Source organism: Daucus carota, chromosome 5 (assembly GCF_001625215.2).
Source record: "Daucus carota subsp. sativus chromosome 5, DH1 v3.0, whole genome shotgun sequence".
Taxonomy (NCBI): domain Eukaryota; kingdom Viridiplantae; phylum Streptophyta; class Magnoliopsida; order Apiales; family Apiaceae; genus Daucus; species Daucus carota.
This window is the reverse complement of record NC_030385.2, coordinates 9,294,435-9,321,368: the sequence shown is the minus strand read 5'-3', so window position 1 is coordinate 9,321,368 and position 26,934 is coordinate 9,294,435. Positions and strand designations below refer to the sequence as shown.

The 26,934-nt window shown below is 37.3% G+C and overlaps 1 long non-coding RNA gene across 1 annotated transcript; it reads left to right on the top strand.

The window, feature by feature from the left end:
• Positions 1 to 13,742: 13,742 nt before the first annotated feature.
• LOC135152949 (uncharacterized) lies at positions 13,743 to 16,104 on the top strand. Its single transcript, XR_010292315.1, has 3 exons — positions 13,743 to 15,050; positions 15,153 to 15,899; positions 15,981 to 16,104. It is a non-coding gene; the product is annotated as an uncharacterized LOC135152949 (long non-coding RNA).
• The last annotated feature ends 10,830 nt before the right edge of the window (positions 16,105 to 26,934 follow it).

Here is a 26,934-nt window from a genome sequence, read left to right as displayed (position 1 = left end):
TCCTTCTTCAAGATCTTCATTCTCAGCACCAACCATCCTAATCACCCTGTCATCCACAAACTCAGGGATGTATTCATCATGACTGTAACTGAATTGATGCCTAAGAGCAGAATCAATCAGTTCTTCAGACACCCCTGTTATCACCCTCTTTCCCTTTGCTTTTTCTGCTGCTCTCTCCCCCTCAGTTGAGTAATCCTCTCTGGAAGGTTGAGATGCCAGCAACTTAGCCTCCAGGGCAGCCAACCTTTGTTCCATTGTTGATTTGATTTCTACCAACTCCTCCCGTAGAACAAGATTCTCAGCTTCTAAGTGTTGAACTTTGAATTTCAGAGCTTCAAATTCTGTCACAGATACAGTTGGAATGGCAGATTCAATTGTAGGTTGGGATGTGGGGTTCTCACTAGTACGTTCTGCAGGTGTTTCTCTCATTTCTCTCAAGACTAGATCACTCAGTTGGTTAGAGGGTTTCTGTATATCAATTTCTGTTGGTGTTTCCCTCTCACTCAAAGATATTCCAGCATCCTTAGATGTACCTGCAGAAGAAATCTTCTTAGCCTCTTCTAGAGAGGTCACAGAAGGTGCAATGAAGGTTCGTAAGCCTTCGTCCTCAGTTTCCTCGTCAGATGAATCTGAGTCATAAGAAACAAGTTGCCGACCACTTGAAAGTGGTGAGTCCTTTGATGGATCCTGAGTTGGAATCTCAGGGTGGGTAGACACAGCGCTCGAAGGATGTGATCCTTGAACAGGCGAAGCACCCTGGTTTCCCACAACTGCCTTTGACGGCGAAAGACTTTGTGACAAGTCCTCTATAACTGACACACTTCCTGATACGAAGGGCTCAGAAACAGATTGCCGTTCACCTTCGAGAGGTGAAGAGTCCTTTGAAGGATCTGGGAATGTTCCTCCCAGGGGGGTAGACAAGGATGTAGAAAGTGGCATTTCATCCAAGTTTCCCCCAGAAGCCTGTGAAGGCACTTGACCCTGAAAAGGATCAGAAACAACAGTGTCTATCCCTGACATGGACGACAAAGTGTTCGCAACCGTCAATTCTTCAACTGTGTGTGCAACCTCACTGTGCATTGGAATAGTATTTGGCTGAGGTGGTGAAGAAATAGACATATCTGCAGTTGTCTCAGGTTCTATTCTCCTTTCCTGACTAGGAGACAGAGCTGCAGTTTCAGAAACAATCTCCTTATGTGGTGCACTAAAGGCACTTTCTCCCTCGCTCTCAGGAATAGTAAGTGGTTGGCTGAGGGGTAGAGTAGTTTCTGCTTCAGTTGTTTGTGAGGTGGTGCCTTGGTTATGAATTTGTGGGATTTCAAATTCATTGGCACTTGTGATAGGAGGTGAGAGCTGATTGGAATCCAGGAGATTCTGAACCCAATCAGGTGCACTAAATGATAAGTTGTCAGAATCAGAATGGATACCTGACTGTAGCAGTGGATTGTAAGTGTTAGAGAAAAGCTCATCAACATCCACCATCACATCATCAGTTGGTGCAGCTACAGTGGATTGTACAGGACTATTTGCTTCATCCTCAGAGTCAGTAGAGTTGTCCTGTAGTGAATCCTCTCCATCAGATTGATCATTAGCTTCAGAGGAGACATCTGCAGCATCTTCCACAATCACTTCTTCCTCTACATGAATATTTTGAGCCTCAGGAACATTTTCTTGGATGAGTGGCTCAGGAATTGGTTCATCATGTTCTTCAGGGACTTCTTCAGCAACAACAGGGGCAGCAACAGGTTGAATTGGTGGTGGAGGCACATTTTGATTCAGAAAAGCTTGCATGGCCTCAGTGATCACCACTGGTTCATTGTTGGTGTATCCTTGATGATTCTCCAGCATTGATATCACCCTTGTAGTCATGAAGGAACAGATGACATTGTCTATATTTGGATAGACAGCACGTTCAGCAGGTGTCAACATCTGATTCAGCACAATCTGGAAGAAACGAGGATATAGAAGTACATGTCTGTTCTTCCTCAGAGAGTCCTGAAAAGCTCCCATAATCAGATGTCCCAGATTAATTCTTGAGTTTTGAGCAATGGCAATCCCAATCTCCTGATTGAAGTTGGTAATCCCATGGAATCCTCCAGTTTTAGGGGCAAACACATGGGAGATGGAATTAAAGAAGAAATTCCATTCCCTAGGCAGGTGCTTGACATACATCTTCGCTGGAAGATCACCATTTGGCTCCCTCTGACAGTGGATAGCATAGAAAAAATTAGCTCGTTCAGCTCTGTCAGGAACAGCTTCAAAATTTTCTGTAGGTAGCTGGAGTGCAGTGTTCAGGGTATTCTCAGTGATAGAAAGTGTACGTCCCTGAATTGTGCAAGTAAGTCCAAATACTTGTCCTGCATTTACAACAGAAAGAGAAGACAAAAACTCTCGTAGAAGAGATTTGTTAAGATCAACTGATTCTGTCATTGCAAATCTAGCAAAAGAAAATTCTGACATATATCGAACCCAGCGTCGATAATTCGCTTGCGTAATTAAATTATTATTCTCAACAATTGTGAAATTTGTCTTCGGAATTTCAAAATTTGCAGCCATTTTTAATTTGAATTAAAAATGATTATAAATTTCGTTTCACGAAAAATAACGAACAAATTTCAACTTATGTTACGAAAATAATTAATTAATAACGCTCCGTAAAACCCTAATTCCAAGAATTTCAGATTTTGATGAAATTAAAGTATGTTATACTCCCTGAAATTCTAAGAATAATGGTATCGGTTTCGTAAATTATCGATGCCAAAAACACGTACAAAACAGTCCTTGAATGTGAAAAGTTTCGAAAAAGCCCTAACGAAAAACAACGACGGATCGTGAAAAGATTTATATGTAATGAAAGCTCTCGTCAAGGGGATTCTAAAACTGGTTTCAGAAAAACAAATGGACAAGATCTTGGTGGTGTTTTGTTCGATTAAACCATCTCGAGTTCGAGAGATTTTGAATGCAGTGGAGAGCAGTTGAACGTGTATGTATATGTGTGTATTGAGTCTGATGAAAAAGAAAAGAAATGCTAAGGGGATTACATATACGCACAAAGGAGGAAGGGCGCAACTTGGTTAATTACCAAGTTGCCCCTTATACTGTACACAGTGAACATCTTGGGCGCGACATTTGAAATGTCAAATTTGCCCCTTATACACATACAGTGTATAAGTGGCGCAACATTTGGAGGGACTTAGCCAAAAACTAAGTCACAAGAATTGTATTGCCATTCTACAGTGTAGAGGCGCAACATTTGACTTTGAGAAAGTCAAAGGTTGCGCCAAAGCACACATGTATACAGTACAGGGAGTTTTTGAAGAGTTTTACTCCAAAAACGTATGAATTTCACTTGTATCAAATTTATTCTAATTAAGAGCAAAATAATTTGATACAAAAAAAATCACAATTAAATCAAATAAAGTTTTAACTAAATTAATTTTAGTCAAACAATATTTAATTAATAATGCTGCAAATATTTTAATTAAAATCTAATTAATGGAAAACTTAAAATAATTTGAATTGCTTCAAATCCATTAATCAAATATAATTAAAATATGAATTAAATAACTACTAATATTCATTAATTGAATATAAGCACTTAAATAATTCAAGAAAATTAATTCTAAATATCTACCACATAGCAAATAATCACATAATCATGCAATTCATATAAATCATGGCAAATAATTAAAACTAATTATCATAAAGCTATGTAAACTACTGGATGCACTTTGTAAATTCACAAGTCCTGAAAATATGGACATTTTAAAACTTGTGACTTTACGAACAAATTGCAGTTATTTCTTGTCTAATTAATTAGACATATTTAACATCCCAAGTTCACCAACCAGTCTAGAGAAAGTGGATTCGTCTAGTGGTTTAGTGAAGATGTCTGCAATTTGTTGATCAGTAGGTACGAAGTGTAACTCTACTGTTCCATTCATGACATGCTCGCGAAGGAAATGATACCTTATATCAATATGCTTTGTCCTGGAATGTTGAACAGGATTGTTGGCAATGGCAATGGCACTCGTGTTATCACACAAAATCGGAATTTTATCCAACATGAGTCCATAATCTTGTAGTTGATTCCTCATCCACAAGATTTGAGCACAGCAACTTCCAGCAGCTATGTATTCAGCTTCCGCTGTAGACGTAGACACGGAGTGTTGCTTCTTGCTATACCAAGACACCAACCTTCGTCCAAGAAACTGACAGCTTCCTGAAGTACTTTTCCTATCAATCTTACATCCTGCAAAGTCAGAATCTGTATAGCCAACCAGATTAAAACCTGTATCTTTAGGGTACCAAATCCCTAGATTGGGGGTTCCCTTAAGATACCTAAAAATACGCTTAACAGCTATAAGATGTGACTCTTTAGGATCAGCCTGGAATCTAGCACATAAACAAGTTGCGAACATGATATCTGGTCTACTAGCAGTTAAGTATAAGAGAGAGCCAATCATACCTCGATACTTCGTGATGTCAACTGACTTACCAGATTTGTCCTGATCAAGTTTGACAGCAGTTGGCATAGGGGTTTTGGCAGTAGATGCTTCTTCCATTCCATATTTCTTCAGAAGATCCTTGATGTATTTAGATTGGCAGATAAAAATAACGTCAGGCTTCTGAATGACTTGAAGTCCTAGGAAGAAGGACAATTCTCCCATCATGCTCATCTCATACTTGCTCTGCATTAACTTAGCAAATCTCTCGCACAAAAGATCATTAGTAGAGCCAAATATAATGTCATCGACATATACTTGTACAAGAATTATATCATCCTTATGCTTTTTATGGAAAAGAGTTTTATCGATGATACCTCTGGTGAAACCATTTTCAAGTAAGAACTTGGAAAGAGTGTCATACCAAGTTCGAGGGGCTTGCTTCAGGCCATAAAGTGCTTTGAAGAGAAAGTATACGAAGTCTTCAAATTCCTTGTCTTCAAACCCAGGGGGTTGTTCAACATAGACTTCCTCTTCCAGATCACCATTCAGGAATGCACTTTTCACATCCATCTGATATACTTTGAAGTTGGAGTGTGCAGCAAATGCTAAGAACATCCTGATTGCTTCAAGCCTAGCAACTGGAGCGTAGGTTTCATCATAATCAATTCCTTCTTCTTGTGAGTAACCCTTTGCAACCAGTCTTGCCTTATTCCTCGTAACAATACCATCTTCATCCAGTTTGTTTCTAAAAACCCATCTAGTGCCAACTATAGATTTTGCTTTAGGTCTTGGCACCAGCTTCCATACTTTCTGCCTTTCGAATTGATTGAGTTCTTCCTGCATTGCAGATACCCAATCTGGATCACTTAGAGCCTCTTCAACTTTCTTTGGTTCTGTCTGAGACAAGAATCCAGCAAAGTTGCATTCATTCTGAGTTGCTCTTCTAGTCTGCACTCCTGTGTCTGGATCACCAATGATTTGTTCAACAGGATGGTCTCTACTCCATACCCTTTGTCTTGGCAGATTCAATCTTGATGATTCACCAAAATCATAGTTGTGTTGAGTGTGATGACTAGTGGATCCACTTTGACTTACTCCCCCTGAGCTGATGTAGATTCTATTTGATGATCCTCCACTTTGACCACTGTGACCATGATGATCATTTGTATTGTTGCCAATACTTCCTCTAGATGGTTCAGGATCAGCATTCTCTTCATTTGCATTAGGATCTCTTATATCAGCTTCAGGTTCATCTTCTCCTAAGTAGATGTCTTCTAAATTCTCAAACTCCAGAGAATCAGATTCTTTTTCCTTTTGAAGACTTGGGAGTCTGGTATCATCAAATCTTACATTGATGCTTTCAATCAGCTTGTCGTCATTGATCAGATAAACCCTGTAGGCCTTAGACTCCAAAGAATAACCCAGAAATATGCCTTCTTCAGCTTTGGCATCAAACTTTCCCAAATGCTCTTCTTTTAACACAAAGCATTTTGCACCAAACACATGAAAGTAACTCAGTGATGGTTTTCTGTTGGCCATTACTTCATAAGGAGTCTTATCCAAATCCTTGTTAATCAGGGTACGATTTTGAGTGTAGCAAGCAGTGCTTACAGCTTCAGCCCAGAAATAGATTGGAAGTCTTGATTGACTAATCATAGTCCTTGCTGCTTCAATCAAGGTTCTGTTCTTCTTTTCTACGACACCATTTTGTTGTGGAGTCCTTGGAGCTGAATACTGACGAGAGATGCCCTTATCAGTACAGAAGTCATTAAGAACAGCATTACGAAATTCTGTTCCATTATCTGATCTGATTGCCCTTACTGGCAGATCTGCTTCCTTTTCAATCTTCTTGATATGATCAATGATGACGAGTGCTGCTTCATCCTTTGAATGTAAGAATAATATCCATGTGTATTTTGAGTAGTCATCGACGATCACAAGAGCATATCTTTTCCTTGATATAGAAGGAATGTTGACTGGTCCAAACAGATCCATATGAATCAGTTGAAGGGGTGAACCAATGTCAGTCATGCCTTTGCTCCTGTGTGATGCTTTCTTTGACTTCCCTTTTTCACATGCATCACAGAGTCCTTCTTGACAGAATTCTTTCTGTGGCAATCCTCTCACAAGTTCCCTTTTGACTAAAGAGTTCATAGTCTTAAAGTTCAAGTGTGAGAGCTTCCGATGCCATAACCAACTATCATCAGCAGAGGCCTTGGTGTAGAAACACTTGACCTCCCCCTTACTTGCTGAGTCTATGTCGGCTATAAACAAACTTGATTTTCTTACACCACGGAGTGTAAGATCCTTGTTCTTCCGGTTCTGGATTAAGCAAACTTCCTTCTGAAAGATTACGTCGTATCCTTTGTCACAGAACTGACTGATACTCAGTAAGTTGTGCTTGAGTCCTTCCACCAGAGAGATATCTTCAATGATGACATTTCCAACTTTCAGCTTACCATATCCCGTTGTAAAACCTTTGCTGTCATCTCCAAAGATTACAATTGGGCCGGTTCTCATCACCACATCTGTGAGCAGGGACTTTTCTCCAGTCATGTGTCTTGAACAACCACTATCAAGAACCCATACAACTTTACTTTTCCTTCCTGTGCCCTGCATTCACAAATGGATTAAACTTTCTTTGGTACCCAGACGTTCTTGGGTCCAGGTGATTTAGTAGAAACAGGATTATCAACAGAAACTGGTTTAACATTTGCTTGTTCAGGGGTGACTGGACTCTTCTCCTTTTTAGTCTTAGCAGAAGTGCTTTTAGACTTGGAGTTGGGAGTTTCCTTCTTCTTAGAAGGACTAGCAGTCTTTGCCACAGGGGCAACAGAAGGTGCAGGCATATTCATATTCATGGTAGATGGTGCAGAAAAGGATGCATTCAACATGGTAAAGCATGCAGACATCATATTCATAGCACATAGCATGCAACCTACTCTACCACATGGCAAATGAACAGCATTCATGTTAACAGTATTAGGCATGCTAGAAACAGAATTATCTACTTTAATCACTTTACATGCATGAGTAAGATGATTAGTAGAATTGCAATTATTACAAACCTTTCTAGCATTAGAATTCCTAGAATTGGTGTCCTTAGAATCTAACTTGCCATTCTTGTTGTTCTTCTTTTTGTTGGAACTAGTACTTCCTAATCCAGTTTTATCTGAGTCATCTCTGACATGGGAATTAGAAGGTACATCTGGTGATTCCTGTTTTACTTGAGGCTTAACAACTTCCTCATTTTTCAACTCTTCCTTGATGACAAGGTCTTCTTCTATCAGAGGTTCTGTTTGTGCCATTCTAAAGATAGGGGTCTTGGTGTTCTTCAGAATTTTAGGTATATTTGTTCCTTCAGGAGCATTCTCAGTTCCTGCTGAAACAAATATGCCTTCATTCTCTTTTCTCTTCTTTCTTTTAGCTCTTTCCAAAGAACTATAGTCAAGGCCAATAGCAACCTTCTTATCAACCCTTTGACTATCCAAGATCTCTTTCTGTAGAAAAGCAGAATTCTGATAGGCCCTAAGCTTAGTTTCTAGGTCAGCAATCTGAGACCTAAGGGATTCCTCAATTTCTGCACTACACTTCTCCTTATTCTCTAGATATTCAATTCTATCTTTAAGGTTAGTGTTTATGAGTTTCTCTAAAGCTAATTCATCTACTCTTTCTTCAAGTTTAGCTATCTTTAGAGAAAGACTACAGTTATCTGATTCTGAAGCTAATAAACTAGTGTGCAAGTTATACATCTCTTGACCTAGTTCATTTATAGTCTTTTTATAATCAGTAGTAGTCATGTCATCAACAGAAATTTCAGGAGATACCTGAGATGGAGATTCCTCGACAGTGTCAGCCATTAGTGCAAATGCATAATTGCTCTGGACAGGTTCATCATCAGAATCTGTGTCATCCCAGCTTTTTCCCTCAGCAATGTAAGCCCTTCCTTTGTGCTTGGCCACCATTGCTTCCAACTTAGCTTTTAGCTTCTCATTTTCTTTCTTCAGATCCTCATAAGAATTCTTCTTATCATATGAGTTGTTTCTGACAGGAGCTGCTTTGGGTTTCCTGCACTCTGTTGCAAAGTGCCCTAAGTCATTGCAGTTGTAGCATCTGACCTTGCTCTTGTCATACATGTTTGGTTTGAAACTGCCAGTACTCTTTGACCCTGAGCCTGAGTATCCTCCTTTACCCTGAAACTTGTTCCCTGAAGTTTTCTTGTACCGGGGGTTCTTCCTGAACTTGATATGCTTGAACCTTGCAGCCATATAAGCCATTGACTTATCTTTCAGCTGCTCCAGCTCTTCTTGAGTGTAAAACTCATCCTCCGGTTCATCAGAAACTTCATCAACTTCAGCTTCTACAATCTCAGTAATGGTAGAAGGATAGTCAGCTTTGATGGATGAACAATCACTCTGAGCAACAGTGTGATCATTGATACCATATTCAACTAATTGTTGATAACCAAAGTATGGTTGATCAGCAATAAGTGCAGTGGTCTTCTGTAAGGCCATACTCTTGGATTCTGTTGATCCACCACCATATATAATCTTTCTCTGTTCAAGTTCCATCTCAAACGTCTTCAGTTTTCCAAACAGCTTTTCCAAAGTCATAGTCCTGAAGTCGCTTCTTTCCCGGATGGTCTCTGTCTTAACAACTAGATGGGGTGGCATCACAAATGAGAACTTTCTGTTTATCTCTTTCTGTGGATAAGTCTTTCCATGCAGGGTGAGTTCATTCAGTAACAACATGAACCTCTCATAGATTTGAGAAATGTTCTCTCCAAGTATTGCCTGAAATGCTTCATATCTGGCAATTAGCATATCGTATCTGTTTTCCCTGACTTCTTCAGATCCCTCCATTAATGCCTCAATTGTGTCCCACATCTGCTTTGAAGTTTTCAGACTTAGTATCAGATGTGTCATTGTCTTGGTCATTGATTCAACAATTATGAGTTGCAGATTATGATCCTGTGCAACATATTCCTTATCAGTGTCAGTGTATTCACTTTTCTCTTTGGGAACAGACTTCTGTGGAATACGAACACCATTTTCAACAGATTCAGGAATAATCTTCATAGGCACAAATGGACCATTTTCCAGAATCCCAATGAACATGGGATTAGCAACTCTGATGTACAGCAACATCTTCATCTTCCAGTTGTTGTAGTCATCTTTGTCAAATGGAGGTACTTTGATTCCTAACTTGTGTGTCGACATTGTTATCAGATAAAATTACGATTGTACGGACAGCTAGCTTTTCAGATTGGTTACGGATCTCAGATCTGTATATCGATCAGCTAAGCTCTGATACCAATTGTTAGGTCCAATCAGACGTAGAAGGGGGGGTTGAATACGTCTTACCAATTTCTTCGATTTAATTTAATTGCGGATAATCTTTGTTTCAGTCCATGTTAAATCAATCGTAAATAAATAACTCCAGCAAGTCGGGGAATATTCTTGTATTAGAAATAATCCTCGGGTGCTACAAATTCCAACACAAGTGTCGGCTGCAGAGACTACAATCCACTCTAATACAAACTCTCGACTAAAATGATATTCTAACTTTTGCTCTCGAGAATGTGTATAGTGTGTGCACTTTACAAAGTGTGTAGTTGGTTTTCAAATGAAAACTCCAAGCTCTATTTATAGACTTTTCAACAACTAACCATGGTTAACGAGTTCGTCCAGGACGGATTCGTTTCACCAAAATAATTCTAACTCCATATATTTACCAAAGATGCGCCTGTTGTCAAGGAGTCAAAGTTGGCGCCCCATGTGGTCAAAGATGGCGCCCAGATCAATATATCCCTGAGAATGTATAACTTAGAAAATAATTCTAAGTTAAACACCAATAGCAACTCTCTGGTCAAACTTTGCGCTTTGACTAGTTGCGCCCTTCAGTGTATGTGAGTTCACCAGATGACTTAGAAATATTTTCACATATTTAAGATTGCGCCAACTGAGTTTGATATAGTCAGAGGCGCAACTATTGACCAGGAATGGTCAAATGTTGCGCTTGACTTCTCCAAGTGCCATACTCCCAGTATAAACACTTAGAAAAAAGTTCCCTTAAGAAAACTTGCGCATTGACTGAAGTCAAACATTGCGCTCCCACTGTCTTCTCTGTAAGTAGCGCGATTTTTGACTTTTATTTGGTCAAATCTTGCGCCTTCTCAGTGTATTGGTGTAGTGGAGTACTTAGAAAATTTCATGAATCACATTCCAGCATTACTTATTTAATATATATATATATATATATATATATATATATATGTATAATTAATTGTGTTTAATAAATTTCTTGAATTATTAAATTTCAAGTAATTCACAATTAATACATATATATACAGATATATATTAATAAGTTCTTTGACAATTTTCTGGAGCAGCTCGATTGACTTGATCAATTAATTCGTTGACCGAATTCACTTAATACTTTCGTATGTTCTGACGTCCTGTGCACTGGTCTGGTTCACGAACGACTCGAACTGAAATAATTCCTTGAATCCTTTTGCTTGATAACATACTTGATCAGTCATTCCGGGTTAGATGTTGCTTCGATAGATTTGATTATAAATAATCAAATTAAATATACTGGAATCTTCTGGTCTTTGATACTTGATCTTCAGTCAATCTTGATAGCAGAAACATATTGAACTTTATTCTTCACTGAGGCTTGAACATATTAATGAACTTCTTTCAGTGGACGGATGCTCGTCTCAGATATCTTGATTGTCTTTGTCTGTTCGTATCGAATCTCCAACCTGTAGATTCCTGTATTATACTTACGTATTGTTTCCTGTCTTTTGTTGTGTTGAGTTATCGTAATTACATTTACGTTACATTATGCTTTACATTTTAGAATGCATGTGGACAATGGTCTTTGCAACTGGTGTAATCAAGAAATAGAAGATCAGGACCATATCTTTTGGAAGTGCCAAGGAGGGGTCATTATATGGGCAAATTTCAGTATATGGTGGGGTATAAGGATACAATTCCATAGTACTCCTACAAGTTTGCTGGAATTCTTATTGAAGCTGGTGACGGACGCAAAAGGCAAACAAGCATGGGAAATTTCTATCTCAGCTGTTCTATGGTCAATTTGTTTAGAACGAACAACAGGATTTTCAACAAAAACAAGTCAGATGCCCATGAAATCCCCTTTCAGGCAAAAAAGCGAGCTTTTGATTGGTGCAAATTAGCACAGGTTATTCCTCAAAATTCAGCTAATATGTGGTCTTCTGATCCAAAAGCTACTACGTACAATTTCCAGAGACAAGGCAAGGAGCGGTTTATGTCCATGCTCTTCCACAAATATGAAATTATCGCTTTTACCAATGGTGCAAGCGTACGTAAGGCAGATGGTTTAATCACATGGGGGATGGGGGGTTTAGTAATTAACAGACATCAAGAGATTACTTTTATTCTCTATGGCCCTTGTATCGGACATATATACCGCTTTGGACTTCGAAATCGAGGCCATGAAATATGTGGGTCTGAAAATTTTGGAAAGGTGGCCTGAGAAATGCAGCGTACTATGTTCAGATTCTATTCATGCAGTTAAAAAATTTGAGGAAGCAAAAGTGAATGGTTCTGGGTTAAGAGCAAGTCCAATGCTAGATGCTATATATCTATTGCTATTGCTATAATATAGCACCAAAAAGTGTTTTTTGGTGCTAAAATAAAACTTGCACTCCAATGCTAAGTTCTATAGCTAGTTTCAAATCTATTATATATATAATACTGCAACATGGGTTTTTGAGGAGCCAATTAAATCATGTGAAATTACACTTTTACCCTGCTTATGCATATACAGTACATTATACACTGCTCTGCTCTATCTTTTAACTTTTCCTCTTCTGTCCCCTTATTCTGTGTGAATGTTTGATGCACCTGCCTACAACCCTTCGCATCCTCTCTTCAATCCCATCTCGTGCAATACCTTGGTGGACTATAAACGAGATATATCTTGATGTTTTGATTCGACATCTATTATGTTATGAGGCATTTTGTGTTTGTGTGTCACCATGATGTGCGAGCTTTAGAAGATGAAAGGGGCGACTAGCGGGTGTTATTATTGTCATCGGATTCACCACTAATTTACAACCAATTCTATTCATTTTGGAGGAAGAACAAGGTGTTTGATAAAATGTTTCACCCAATCGATCCTCTTGAGTCTTGACATTTTGTAAGCTTCCTTTTTCATACTTTATATTTAAATACATGTAATCATGCATATAATTCTTACTTCTTAGTTCTTACGAATGGGTTGCTATATGTTACTACAGAAGCTATGAGGAGACTGAGAGTTAGTGAGAAAGAGGACGATGTTGGTAATGATGATTCAAGCATTTTCCGGATCGTCCCGGTGAACTGAATTGCTTATATTATCTCAGGACCGGAATGTGCGGTTATGGTGCTACTTGTCGATTTAATCATCCTTCTAAAATAGAGCTCAAGGTTTATATATTTATTTATTAAAATTATGCATTTTTTTTATTTCGTTGGTGGTTGTTACAAATTTTGTTCCAGTGGACATGTCTAATTTCACCCTGTACAATTAGGATAAGGTATAAATGGGATTAGGAGAATTGTGAGAACAATGTATATAGCTATTTCGTATCGTGTTCTACAAATTTTATCCCACCAAACACCTCTTGTGGTTCTCCTTTGAACCAAACTCTATATATTTAAAATTTAACTACAGGTGTATAAGTCTACAAGATTAAAGAATATTTATAATACTGGCATATTAGTCTTTGAATGTGGGTGGGCCATCTCATTACGGATCTACTGATTCATCTGGTCTATCTTACGGAGGTGGAATTCCTGCACGGTCGTTCCCCAAAACAATATAGTTGTCTGCTCCTCATTCAGGAGGTCCGCAAACTTGCGTGCCAATTATTTATCTATGCACCAGCTCTCCCTTTGGACATTCTGGTATGTCGGTTAGAGTAGTAGGTTGGATGGTTGCAATGGTATTGTCCTGTGTGGCTGTTCTCTCTCTGTTTTTACTGCTATATAATCAGATGTAATATTCCTAAAACTTAGTCAAACTTATATTAAGTCGTTCGTGTCTCATCTATGTATGTCATTCTCCCTACTGTTTAAATGATAAGACTTGCATTTGTCAATTTTGGAGTTAAATCTTCTGCCTGATAGTCTAATGCACTTCAAGAATAAAGATTATTATCATTTTTTGCTAGATGATATTTGGCCTTTAGTCCTATTGTTTGTGTTTGCAGATAATTATTTATCTGCTAAGCTCCCACTTAGACACTTAGTAAAACTTTGAAAGTTATATAGAAATTTTAGACCAGTTTATGTTCCTTTCTTCTCCATGTACATATTTTTAAAACTTTGGAAGGCATATATATTCAGTTGTCTTGCTCTTAAAATAATTTTCTGGCATGTTCCCTCATAGTCTCATGTGTTGATGACAGGATACAATATCTGAAAATTTTGAATATAAATATATCAAAATTAGTCAAGAAAGCAACAAAATGTGGAGTCTATATGTTCAATATTTCACATTTATTTAGATAGAAACCACTTTCATTCATTATAAACTATATGTTTCTCTACAACTCTATATCGGTCGGTAAAATATAACTACGACTCATAGGTGTAGTAGAGCACAACTGCACATTGTTTTGTAAAATATAAAGCATAGTTAATGACCAACTATTGAACTACTCTGAGATTACTCTTCTTCTGCTAGAATAAATGGTCCAGAGTGATAGCTAATGACCAGTTTTCCCGATCATTTGTGTTTATCATTATTAGTTCACTTATATTAAGGCTTGCTGGATAATATCATAATCAAGTTTGGTATGACTTCTCTAGGTACTTTCTCAGAACCAAGACATTGTTGCACATTGGCATTGTCCATTCCATAACTTAAGTATTTGAACCTACCATGGCAAAGAATTGTATATGAAATACTGAAATTGTAGAACATGATTGCTGGAGCAGTGGAAATGGAGGGAGGTATCTTGGTTGTATCCGCTCCAGATGGGCCAATGCCTCAAACAAAGGAACATATTCTACTTGCTCGTCAGGTTTCACGCCTTGTCTTTGATGTTCAGATTTTTGTAAAAACAGGATAATGTTTTAAATCTTTTAAGTATCCAATTTTGGTCGAATTATATAAATGAAGCTGTATATAGATTAAACTTGATGCTATTATATGGAAGCCTCAGCAAATTACGAACCCTGCATACTTTGAGCTCGATGAACCTGATTTTGAGCCTATTGCTGCTATTGGCATTGAAATTCGAACAAATTCAAGATGTTATATTGTTTGATAATATATTGATAGCAAATGACGAAAAGGTTGCAGAATCATACAGACAGACCGCATGGAAGCCAAAATTTGATGTTAAGAAAGGGAAACAGAAGGCCGAGGAAGAAACAAGCTGTGTTTCAGATAGTCTGAAAGGTTTTCAGGTAATTAATCTATTTAGTGTTTTGCATTTCTTTTTTTCTTTAGGTGTAGATTCTCGTGGCTTATTCCTTTAGGTGTAATATCATGACCAACTCTACAAGACTGCAGAGTGCAGACATTCATGTCTTGCAGAATCACAAATTCAAAATTTTGGTAAGTTCTCGTGCAAATCTTATTTTGTACTGCAGTACACCGGGTCGAAAGTACCTAACATTGTCTGTCACTAACATATTGCTACTAAACTTTGTCTTGAAGGATCTCATTGAGAAAGCAGAAAGGCAACCAAACATTACAATTGGTGTGCTTGTATCCATTGTCGTGGTTATTTTCACTGCTTTGATAAAACTTCTATTCGGCCGAGAGAAACCTGAGTTTATAAACTTTTCTATAGTAGTTTAGTGCTTCTATTTAATTTGGAGATTTCTCACTACCGGGCAACTTGTACATGATTACAGGCAACACCAAAGGTCAGTGTAAAACCGGAGAAGGAAGAAGTAACCGAGGCCTCAAACAATGGGGAGGATAGTAGTGAGGAGAAAGAACGGAACGAGGACACAACAGCAGCACCTCGTAGGAGGACCAGGCTTGAAGATTAGAATGGATGAAAATTTGATGCCCTCTTGAGGTGGTCTATAGTTTGGCTTCTGTAAGACTCCTCCAGATTTTTATAGTATTGCTGTTACTAATTTTTTGCCTTGATAACGGATATGCAGCGAGTTTTTACCCGTTAAATTTATAATGTTAAATAATGTAATGTAAATGAGATCTTATCTAATAGGATATTGTAATGGTTCCCCTCCGCCATGAAATTATTGTAAAATTTCTTGTCAAAAGTTGTTTGTTGCTGGCCAACAGGGGTTTATGCATAAGTTGAGGGGGGCATTTGGTGCACATAGGGGTGGATTAATTGAGGATAAATTCTGCAGAGGTGTGGGCTCAGGGGGCATTCATATGTGGTGTTCCAATATATGTGGAATTGTTATTTCTTAAAGTAGTCTGCAGGTAAATAGTACAGTAAGATCAAAGCTTGATTTGTTTATTTGGTGAGGGTTTTACAGAAGGGCTTTGGGTCTGCTAATGCAGGGTTTTTAAAATGTGGAAATTTCTGTGTTGCTTCCTAAGAAATTTGCTTGTAAGGTCTGATCTCGGAGATTGTTCTTTGTCTAAGTGGTGAGGTTGTTTTGAGGTTTTAAATTTCAGAGGCGTTATTTTCTGGTTACACAGATTGATTTGTAATTTTCCTCGGCGTAATATTTGTGCTTGTGAGTTGGAATTGTTTGTGAGTAGGTTTCATTCGAAGTTGGCCTTCTCTAGGTGCAATTTGTGCTTTTTATTATCTTGCTCCTGGTTTGTGGCAACTTCTAATAGGATTTGTTTTATTATTTTCTATGCCACGTAAGTTTGCTTGGACTTTAATTATTTTATAGATTTTCATTGTGTTTATTTATTGGAGTGTGTTTGGAGAAATCTTTTATTTGGGCATGAGAGTTCTTTTATCTTATATTTTTTTTGTTTAAATTTATAAAATTCCTGTAAGGTGCGGTCCTCAATCATCAAAAAGAAAATACAATTCTAAAATAAGAACGTATTTGTTGTGTTTCGAAAGGTAAATGACACTATACTATATGGTATGGAGGAAGCTAACGCTCAAAAAACAAATTATCTCTCGATTTACATTGAAAATTTGTAATAAATTAAATTAGAGCATGCCCGTGCCTCGCACGGGCTATAAAGCTAGTTTAACCAACTCATTAACTTTTACCTAACTTCTATAAATTTTATTAAATATCTCCAATGTTAAGATGATGTGGCAACATGGATGGATCCATCCTTGGTTTCAAATATAGAACCAAGGATGCATATATGCATGGATGCATCCAAATATAGCACTCCTTTGGAGTTGAGTTTTTTTGCTTTTAATGCTATAATATAGCAATAGAACCAAGTATAGCATTGCATTGGAGTTGCTCTAAGAGCAGCGGGGCTGGGCCAAGAATTCCAAGGGGCTGCATTAAGAAATATTTGGGCTTGTAAAATAAATAGGGCCTGGAATGGAGAAGCTGATATGCTGGCAAATCACGGGCTAAAAAAATGCAGTATAATAGAAGGTTTCTTCTAATTATAGCCTAAAAAAAATTCGAAGAAATGCTGTAGGTAGGTTATAGAGGAATAATAGTCATAATGACTTCTGTTGGTACGTCTTTTGCATGGGTTGAGTTTCCCAGATAAACTTTTTGTGGGAAGCTGCGAGAGGGACATGAAGCCGTCGTTGGTTGTAGCATGAATCACCGCGCTTTGCCATCATCCAACGCATGGGGAATAGAAACCCTAGCATGCGTACCTGGAGTCTGGGAGTATAAATTGACAGCACCCCTTCCTTACTGCACCTCATCTCCTCTCAACTATTTCTCTTCACCTTTCTTTTCTTCTCACAAGTATGGATATCCACTAGATCCCCCCTCTAGTTGGTTTTGTCAAAGTGAATGTCCACAGAGCCACTCTTCCCATTCCCGCAGCAAACAGAAATACAATTGGGCTGGGCATCATCATCCGTAGGGCAAATGGTAGTCTGTTGAGTGAAATTGCAGGCACTATCCCTAACATGAATTCTGTAGAAAACCAGTAGCTGCCATTCACATCGGCATGAAGAGGGCTTATGAGGAATCATGCAAGAACATCATCATTGAAACAGACAATTTGGAGGCGTTCGGGCTGCTCAAGTTTCAACATAATGGTATCTCAACTGAAGCAAGGAACATAATCCAACAGCTCATGATCCTGAAGAAGGATAACTCCTGGAAGTGTAAGATTGGGTATGTTTACCCACGACGAAACAGGGTGACTGCATACTTGGCACTACTGGGTGCGGATCTCTTTTTTCGTCTCATCCTGTTCTTTGAGCCTCTGGGAAGAGCGGCGGAATTGATTGATATGGACATAGGTTTGGGATTCTATGACCCTAGATACCAAGAAGTTCCAATGGATGAATTTGAGATGGAACTGCTTGATCAAGCTTTAGAGGAAGGGTGGGGTGCCCCAAATGGCCCAGGACACGCAGCTCAGTTCATGAACACTGCTGGGATTCATGGAGTGCAGCATGCTGAGATCCCGGGCGAGATGGAGATTCATGACCTCATTTATGAGGATAAGATTGAGGAAGAAGAGAAAAGAGATAATCCAGTGATGATGACTGGGTGACGATAAGGGTTGGTTGTGCTGCTTAGTTCCCTCCGTTCCAGTTGCTCGTGTTTTAAGTGTCTCCAGTTGATCATGTTTAAGTGTCTTTAGTTGCAAGTTTCCTTCTATTGTAGTTCATCAATATTTAGCATTAGGAGTCATGTCTCAGGGTGTTTAAGCTTATGTTCTAGTCTGTTCTGCATGCATGTGTTCTCTTCTGTCCTACTATAAGTGGAGGTTTGTCTTTAATTTTAATTTTAATTTTTAGTTCAATTAATTTTAAATTTTCAATTTTATAAAAAAACAAAAATAATAATATTTATAATTGACCGACTTTTTACCGATTTTGGATCGATTAATCCATTTCAAAAAACGATTTTTGACCCGATTAACACTTAATCGAGACAGAACCCGCCCGAACAATGATTAATCGCCGAATTTTAGAACACCGGTCTTGTCTTATTAGTTTATTTCTTATAAATAAATATTTTGATAAATAATTTATGGAAAAATACGCTTCACATTATGTTTTTAAAGATATTTTTATAGAATTGAAATACATTTAGTTTTTATGATGACACGAATTTTATTTATTTTTATTTTAAATAAAAATAATTATTTTTCATAAAAATAATTATTTTTGATAATAATTATTTTTATATCTAATTATATGTAAAAAAAATAGTATATAAACCTTCTACTAGCCTAAGCTAACATATTTGCCTGAATGTTGCAACTTCACGCATGTTTAGCTAAGGCAACATTACATTTGTGGCTAAGCTAACATCAAAAACATAATGTTGTGGTATGGTAGGGTAGAAGTGGTATAGCTAGGTTAACATAATCTAGCAATATTCACGAGGATGGCAGTGTGATAAGCTCATAAGCCTTTTATGGTGTAGTGTTGGCTCTAAAAGGATATTGTGTTGACAAAATGTGATGAAGATTCTTTTTATGGAGAGAGTTTGTTGCTATGAAATAACCCTTCCTGCGATATTTTATGAAGGCTTACCATTCCGGGTAATACAAAGATCACCACTCCGTGGATATGAAGACCTAGGCACCCAGAGCCCATCCGGCGTAATCTACAACCCTCAATCATGTATTTTGCCGAGTCATCCTCATGCGAGGGCTTGAGGTCATCGGAATTCTTATTAAAGGTCTTCCGGGATGGTATGAATAACGGTCACATGTCTAGATCTTGTATTCTAGTAAGTTAGCCTCATTAGAGGATTGGTATGATCGTATATACCGATTGTTTAAAAGGAGACCCCGCTCTACATACTGGTGGGTATCCTCACTGGTGGGTAAGGACTCGTCTTTACACCTTAAGGATGGTTCCTTCCATGATACATATATTAGCGGTTATTATTACCACCGATAGTTAGGGGTAATGCCGAATCCGTGATGTACATGGGTTGGGAGTCAGGTATTGGGCTTCAAGGTTAGTCCTTAGTGGAGTAGGACTCTCCCTCCGAGCATATTGGAACCGCCTTAGCAGAAGACTCCAGTAGACCTTAGAAGATTATATTATAAGTCATTGTCTTGGTGGACTTATCTCCAGGAGGCCTACTTCGATTGGTATTAGGTTTCCTAGATCTCCTAGAAATACGTATGACTTGATCCCTATGAATACATGGTACGTAGGCACATTGTGGGCATATCGAGCGTTGAGAGCAAGCTGAGAGCAACCAAAAGTCCATTTGATCTCATCCACCCATAAACTTGTGAATGAAGAGTCCAAGGTTCGGAAGCCCATTTACTATGTACGCCAAGTTTTTCATGGTGCAAAGTTTAACTATTCGAAAATTTAGAAGTTGCCACCATTGTTGATCACAACTTTAAGAAAGCTTAGACCTTACTTCTAAGCACACAAATTGGAAGGACCAGCCATTAAAGGATATCGTGAACAACTACGAAGCTAGAAAAAGGTTGATCAAATGAGAAATAGTGATCGAAGAATTCAGACATAAAATTCAAGCCTAGAACGGGCATTACATCCCACAAACTTGTTGTCTTCTTAGTCAAATTCATGATTGACGACCAAGAAATCGGGGGCAGGATAATAATATGAATGCAACACGCCGAGAAGAAAAAATAAGATTAAAATAAAGAAGATCTAAAAGAATATTGGTCGCATGCTTAGTCTTAAATGGTTTATTGTAGAGCATGCAATGAAGCTTGACTTTCAAACGATAATAATGAAGTTGAGTATGCAGTCTCAATAGTCGGACTTGGTTGGCTAAAGCCCTTTAAACAAATAACTCAAATATTGAAACCCATTAAGAAAATAGTTAAGTAGTATAGCACACACATTAAAATATAAATACAAAAAATTGTGTCGAGAAAACAAGTTAATTTTGGAAGAAGTGGGGTATTAATTATCTCAGGAGATGGAGTTCGACTCATAAATTACTAAATGAGGAAATAAAATATAAGTTAGTTATCGCCGAGTTATATAATTCCAACCTAAGAAACCAACACGAGGATGGATTAAATAGATAATTTCAATAGGTGTTGGCAACTAACGTACGTGATATAGTTGAATGTTGTGCACATAGTACTAAGATTTTTTCTTATGTTTACGAAGCAAATATACATCATGTTATTATTGAATGTGTTAGTATTGTTACTACTTTACATTAATTTGAAGAAAATCCTTTTTCCAAGTAATATTATTGTGTATATGAAAGTTAAGTGGATAGAATATTCTACAGAATTTCCTTATATTTACAGTGTTGCATGTCTTCTTGATCCCGAGATGAGAAAGGAAGGTTTAGAAAATATGTTGCGACAATATTCTGATGTGTTAACTAGGTGTTTCATATGATCATGCTCTTTATGTACAAAATTAATTAAACTTATTACATAATCTTATATATATATATATATATATATATATATATATATATATATATATACTCTCAAAATTTCTAATATTGTACTAATTGCAGCTTAGGAAAATGATCACCCCATAAAATCCCTTTCCAACTACCGAATCATATGACACAAGTAACAGTAACATTATGAGTAAAGCTCAATTATCGCCAAGTATTTTAATATACAGTATACTTGAGTTTTACATTTGTTGGAAACAATAGTTACCTCGCGGCACTCCGGCCACATCTGTTATTGTCCGTTCTTTTCGAAGTCATCCTAAGATTCTCAAAGGCGGCCTGATTCATCATATCAAGCGCGAGATCTCGATTTTGCAGAGTACGGTGACTAGGCGATGTTGCTACATGACTATCGATTGATGTTTTAACATGTTTTTTCTTTAGCCTTTTTGTTAGGTCCCGATACGATTGTATAAGGGGGGGTTGAATACAATCGTCACAAAAATTCGCGCGGAATAAATCTGATTTGGATAAAACAGGATAATCAGATTTTAATTAATTAAATAAACAAGGTTCAAGTAAAAAGTTATTTAAACTTGAAAGTCGTTATTAAATTAATATGGTTCAGTTTTAATGTCCACTAATGTTTGTAGAATAAATTTGACAGAATGTATTCTAGATTAGTGGTTAAAACAACCGAGTGATCAAAGCACAGAAAACTGTGGATATAACAAGCAAGTTACGAACAACTTGAAAGCTTAACAATGCTTTAAAATCAAAGAGAATGAACATTTGAAATGAAGAATGGAGTGCCATATATATAGGCAGCCATTTGTACTTGTAAGACAAATAAAAGACAAGATAAATAAGCTTGCAAAGACAAAACAAGAAGGGCAAGACAATTACAAGGCAAGGGAAGACAATCCTGGATTGCCTAACAAGCCTAAAACAAGCCAGAAAGACAATTATAAAGAAGGGCAAGACAATTCTCCATGGGCAAGACAAATATCAAAGGGGGCAAGACAATCAAGTCACAAGATAAGACAATCTGATTGTCTTACAAACATTTGAATTGTCTTGCGCTTCATTCAACATTCGGCAGTACGCTAGTTTATAAACTTTCGTCCTTTAGCCAGCCCTTAGAACTGCTTTTAATCCCGCACAGCTTATAATCTTTAATTAATAAATATTTAATTTAATCCAGAAATTATATAAATAAATATCTAATATTATTAGACATTTATAAATATAATTTTCTAATTAATTAAAATATTTATTAATATAAATAAATCTTTACGGTCCAAGCTGCGGTCTCTAGAGGGCCAGGAACCGGACTCTTTTTGCCTTGCAAATAATATTTTAATTCCATCCGGGGTTCCAGCTTTAAGATTATATCACTTTCCATAGCGTTGGTGATAATTCTTTTTCCTCATAGTCAGACAAGTCTAAGATTCGGTCTCCTGTGGGTCTGGAACCGGATCCCTTTTGCTTTGAAAAATATAAATCAATTCCAACCGGGTTTCCAGCATTAAGAATATATCACACTCCATTGCGTTGGGGATAATTCTTTTTCCCATAGCTAGACAGGTCTGAGCAGCGGTCTCCTTGTCCTTCCTTTTGGCTTTCTTTCTTTCGCTTTCTTTTTGTAAATTAATTCTAAATCAATTAACTTATTAATAAACTTAATTATCAAATTAATTCTAATTGAATTAATTTAACAACTAAATAAATTAATAGAGATTAATTATTTAACAAAGAATTAATTAAAAACTCTATATTCCAGAAAGCAAATGTCTTGAGCCTTCGTCTTGATCATCACTCGGCTTTGAACGACCACCTTCCTTTGATGTTAAATATTCAATATAAATAGCTGACACACAAATGTACTGTCTGGTTCATCTGTGCCTAACTAAATTGAATATTCTCCATCAATTAAACATTTGAGCTGTGGTCGGGTCTTCGAATCTTTGTCTTCTAGTTCTTCTTCATTTCAATACACATATGGAATCTCTTATGAAATAAATACTTGAATCTTCATACCTTTCGAACTCCTTGAACTGCTACACAGTTTATTTAACACTGAGGCTTGATCATATGGAATGAACTTCTTCCAGTGGCTTGTAGCTGATATCTTGGAATTCTTCTGACATTCTGATTCTTGTATCTACTAGACTTTCTTGAACTGATTCCAACTAAACTATCTACTATCTACTGACATAACTTATCAGAGATGATTCCAGGTTGAGTTACAAGTTGAGTGGTTATCAGACACTAGTTGAGTTATCACTGGTTGTACAAAATAGGATTAGACATATACCTTTGAATAAGGCCTTTCACTTTTGTTATTTTATGAATGTTTGTTGTGTGTATTTACGCCACAACGAAGGTACGCTATCTTAAACTTTTGAAGATTTACTATAATATTGATTTTGTTGGGTTATAAGTGTTAGATGTAGGCATGAATATTGATAGTCTTGAATTCATGTATTTGCTACTTGTTATTTTTTCTCGATCATTCTTTTATGAGATGTTTAAGATTAGTATTGTTGTTATTTTGATTATTTGTTATAGCCTTTTGGAGTCTATATTTTATTGGATTTTCTTGGTTAAAAGTTTAAGTTTCTTGTGCTCTAACTCTTGCTAGTTTACACCTTATGATCATTATTCTGATTTGATTAATATATAATTGGTTTTGTGATCACTTGTTTTTTTCATCTAATTTCTCCAATGATTTGTGTGAATTTTGTCGATGTTGAATTATTGAGATAGTTCGTGTATGTTCCAATTCTAACTCTCTTTTTTTTTGGTCTTTTTGATTTTTCTAGAAGATCAGAAATGTTTGTGAGATTTAGTTAAACTTATTTTGTATATTACGTGCATGATTTGTTGTCTTTTTTTCAGATTTATTTCGAGTCACAAGTTTATTTGTATTTGTGTTTCTGAGCTTGTAGGGGTTAGAGTTTGTATGTCGTTTTGTTTGTGACAATAACGAGATTATGGTGCTTCAATGTCGGTTATGATGTGATGGTGCTATCACTTTTTTTTTTGAAAAACAAAACCATTTCAATTAAACCATCAAAGCATCTGACAAGATAGTCTCCAACAATGATAATGGAGGAGACGATAAAATAATGAAGCTGTTAGGCTCACAAGGGATTCTAGCTATGCTATGAGCTACCCTGTTTGCCCGCTTTCTAACGTATCTAACCAAGACCCCATTCATGTTCCTTAAAACATCTATGCAGCTCGCAATCAAGTCACCCATCTCCAAATAACTGCTCCTGTTGTAGCTGATTGCATTAACACCCACTAGTGAATCGCTCTCAATTGTAATGTCTGTGACTGGAATCTCCTTTGTCCATGTAAGAGCTTCAAGAATGCCCACCATTTGTGCCTCTACAACCAGAACGCGGCCTGAAAATCTCAGCACTTTACCTGCAATATACTGGCCGTGATGGTCCCTTAGAACCATGCCCACAGAAAACGAATCCTCCCCCTCAAACACAGAGGCATCGACATTTATTTTGAGTGCTCCAGGAGTTTGTTTCTCCCATTTAGCTTTATGCAGCTGTGTGTTCACCTCTAAGTTTTTAAAAGCCTGCTTCCTCCGTTTATTTGCCGCAGCCCAGTCATTAATCTGCTTGTTACTCCAGTCCATTGTTGCAGCAGGCGACATAGTTTTACGTTCAAAAACTTTTTGATTTCGAGCATACCACACACCCCACAACACTGCAGCAATTCGTACGAGATTATCATTAGAATCAGTGCTTAATTTATTCAGAAGCCACTCAGACACATATTCTACTTCCCACATGTCATGAACCATGCCAACGTACTGCCAGCAAGCCTTGGCAAAATTGCAGTCGAGAAAAAGATGGCACATATGCTCTACCTCTCCAACACACATATCACATCCAATGGGAACATTAATACCTCTACCTCGCAGCAGTATCCGAACAGAGACATTATTACGACAGAATCTCCAAAGGAAGACTTTGATCCTGTGCGGGATTTCTAAATTCCAGATTTTATTCCATCCTTTAGAATGCTGCATTCCTGCATCGCCTGCATGACTACGATACCATTGTTGATAACCCGTTTTCACCGTGTACTGTCCATCACATGAATGGACCCAGGCAATCCTGTCTCTAGTACACACTTGAGGTATACGAGTGTTCAAAATGGCTTCTGCATCCGCGGTACTAAAATGCAACCTGACTTTAGTTTCATCCCACGATTTCCTGTCATCCGTGAAGAATTCACACACCTTGGAGTTCATATTAGCATTATGATTTGCACCAGTGGCAACACCAGGGCCGTCTGTGAGAATTTTGGGGCCCTGTGCTAAAATATGAATTAGGCCCCAAATAATAAAAAAAATATGTATATTATAAAAGTAAATAAATAATAAAAATATTATTTTTTTATAAAATTAAAACAAGTCACTTAAAATAATATAAATAATGTTATTAAATAATCAGTAATTCTAGTATTTTAAACAAAATTTATGTATAAATTTATTTGAGATATATCTATATTTCATTGAAAAGAATGAAATTTATAGTACATATGAAAAAATATCATATGTAAAAAACATTATGAAAACATTTAATAAAAGAGTAATTATTATAAAAAAAGTAAAGATACAACACAAAAGAATTTAAAATGCAAATAGACATAATAAACTAATCTATCAGATTATGTAATTATTTATCTATAAATAAATAGAATGAAAATAAATATAAAATTTTTAATTTTCAATTTCATTCTTTAAATTTTTTTATTAAATAAAACATTAATTTCTAAATTTTGAGGCCCCTGTAGCTTTGGGGCCCTGTGCCGTCGCCCACCTTGCACGTCTCAAAAACCGGCCCTGGGCAACACAATAACCTTCCTTCCCTCTCAGCCATCTATCAGGGTTTATTCTAATGGATTGGCCATCCCCCAAAACCCACCGTAAGCCTTTCTTCACCTCCTCCTTCGCTTCCCAAATCCCTGAACAAGTGTAGCTCGACCCACCCTTCCTCTCAGCCTCTAGAATATGGCAATTAGGATAGTACCTAGCTTTCAAAACTCTTGAAACTAGAGCATCCGGCCTGTTGATCAAGTTCCAGCACTGCTTACATAGCATCGCTAAGTTAAAGCCGTGGAGGTTTCGAAAACCCATCCCACCATATTTCTTTGACATACACATTTTGTCCCAAGCAAGCCAACGGATACCTTTACTCGCAGAAGAACTAGAGCGCCACCAATATGCATTCATCAGTCTTTCAATTTCTTGACATAATGTTTTGGGAATTAAAAAACACGACATGGTATCGGATGGTATAGCCTGGGCGACATTCTTTATCATAACTGCCTTCCCCGCCCTGGACAACAGCTTTGTGCTCCATCCTTGAATGCGTTGAAAAACTTTGTCTTTTAAGTATCTAAAAACCGTCTTCTTAAACCTCCCAATTAGAGATGGTAAGCCAAGGTATTTGGTGCATCCGATATCATTGTGAACTCCTAACGGCTGCTTGATTTCTGTCTGCTTATCACGACGGACATTTGAGCTAAAAAAGATTACTGACTTCTGAAAGTTAACTGCCTGTCCAGAATAAGTTTCATACGAGTTCAAAATGCCTTTAACTTCATTTGCCTCAGCTGTTGTTGCTTTAAAAAATAAGAAGCTATCGTCTGCAAATAACAAGTGAGTGACTAACGGTGCTGAATTGGCCACACGACATCCAGTGATTCGATTATCCTCTCCCGCTTGCTTCAATCCCAGAGATAGCCCTTCCACACACAAAAGGAACAAGTATGGTGATAGGGGATCTCCTTGGCGGAGACCTCGTTTTGGAATTATGGTACCAATTGTAGAACCTTGAAAAGAGATCGAATACGAAACCGTGGTCACACAGAGCATCATCCATTTAATCCACTTATTTGAGAAACCCATCAAGAGCATCTTGTTTTCCAAGTAACCCCAACTAACACGATCATATGCCTTGCTAATATCTAGCTTAAGAGCCACTCCCCCC